Genomic DNA, 2,099 nt, shown 5'->3' on the forward strand with positions numbered 1-2,099 from the left:
TTAATTCCTTTCGGAGCTATGCTATATTCTTATTTACATTTTTTCAAAAATTATCTCCTTTAGGATCTGAAAAAGTCTGGCGGACGTCTCTCTCTAATAGAGCGTCTCAGAGGTGGTGTAGCTGGTGCCACCAGATCTTCACCCCTTGATGGTGAAACAAAGTCCTTTTGTGGAGGCTTCACAGGAGGAGGTCGTCCCGGACTGGTGGTCTCAGGAAGTTGAGCATTGTTGGTCTCAGGTGGTTTGTCCAACTGCAACTCTGGGGAACGTTCCAATGTCCTGTCCTGCTCGTTTAAGCATTGATCCAGATCTTCGGATGGAACTGGAATTCGAGCTTGGATCTGATCCACGTGTCTCCTTAGTCTTTGTCCCCTTCCGATGATCACAGTATAAGATACTGGTCCTGAGCAATCCTCAATGGTAGCTGGAATCCATTTAGGACCAAACCCATAGTTTCTTGTATAGACATCATCTCCAGGTGAGAAACTTCTGAGTTTTGCTCGGGTGTCATGATTACATTTTTGATTCCATTGCTTTTGTTGTATTTTCATTTTCAGGTCTGGTCTGATGAGATCCAGGGTTGACCTTAACCTCCTTGACATCAACATTTCTGCAGGTGACAACCCAGTCGTAGCTTGAGGAGTAATCCTTTAGCTAAACAAGAATCTTGACACCTTTGTTTCAATGCTGGGCCCTTGCATCTTCCTCATCCCCTCCTTCAAGGTCTGAACCGCACGTTCTGCTAATCCGTTTGAAGATGGGTTGAAAAGGGGCCGACGTAACATGCTGAATTCCATTTTGTTTCATGAAACTTGTGAATTCAGTGCTTGTAAAACAAGTAGCATTGTCACTAACCAACATTTGAGGCAATCCCATAACACTGAAGCTTTGTCTCAACTTCTCAATCATAGCGCACGATGTTGACGTGTTCATGGGGTAAACATCCATCCACTTTGAATGAGAATCAATCAGCACAAGGAACATTTTCCCTAGGAAAGGTTCAGCGTAGTCCACATGTAGTCGTGTCCATGGTTTTTCTGGCCATTCCCATGGATGTAATGGCGCGGTGGGGGGTGACTTCCTGTTACTCTGACAATCTGCACACCGGCTAACCTCATTTTCCACATCGTGGTCCATCTTTGGCCACCAGACATATGACCTCGCTAGGCCTTTCATCCTCGACATACCTGGATGCGACTGATGCAACAACTTCAGTAGCAACCCCCGCCCTTGTGGTGGGATAACTACTCTTGAACCCCACAGAACACATCCATCTCGAACACTCAATGCCAAGCGGCGAGTGTAGTAAGGCATGATCTGAAGCTCTGTCACTGTAGGCCATCCTTTCAGGATAAATTCATGCACTTGTGATAATGTCACATCCTTTGAAGTCCATTGCCTGATTTGTGCTGTGTTCACCGGTGCATCATCCAACACATCGATCATCAAAACCTGGTCATTTTCTTCTTCCTGAATGATGATTTCTGGAACGGGCAGCCTACTCAGAGCATCAGCATTCCCATGGTATCTACCTGGTATGTAAATTATTCAGTACTCGTAGGCCCTGAGCCACACATTCCAACGTTGAACTCTTGGAGAGACCATTTGTGGTACTGGCTTTTGTTCATGGAACAGAGAGATCAGAGGCTTATGATCCGTCACAATAGTGAATGTTCTCCCGTACAAGTATTTGTGGAATCTCTGTATTCCGAATATGACAGCCAGTCCTTCCTTGTCCAACTGAGAGTACTTTTTCTCCACTGGCGACAACGTTCTTGACATGAACCCGATAGGTTTCTCTGCACCATTCTCCATCCGGTGGGATACCACCGCCCCCACACCCTACGATGAGGCATCACACGATAGGATGAGATCTCTGTCTGCTGAGTAGTGCACTAGCACTTCAGCTGATTGCAGTAACACCTTTGACTTTGCAAAAGCTTCTTCATGTCTTTCTGACCATTTCCAGGCCACATCCTTCCTTAACAGATGATATAGAGGAGCTAAGAGAGTAGAGAGGTTCGGGAGGAAGCAATTGTAATAGTTCAGTAAGCCTAGATAGGCTTTCAGCTCTGCAACGTTTGTCGGAGCTGGAGCTT

The 2,099-nt window shown here is 45.9% G+C and overlaps 1 pseudogene; it reads right to left on the reverse strand.

The window, feature by feature from the left end:
- On the reverse strand, window positions 1-1,760 carry LOC129814598 (uncharacterized protein K02A2.6-like; annotated as a pseudogene).
- Window positions 1,761-2,099: the final 339 nt, after the last annotated feature.

This window comes from Salvelinus fontinalis, chromosome 17 (assembly GCF_029448725.1).
Source record: "Salvelinus fontinalis isolate EN_2023a chromosome 17, ASM2944872v1, whole genome shotgun sequence".
NCBI lineage: Eukaryota > Metazoa > Chordata > Actinopteri > Salmoniformes > Salmonidae > Salvelinus > Salvelinus fontinalis.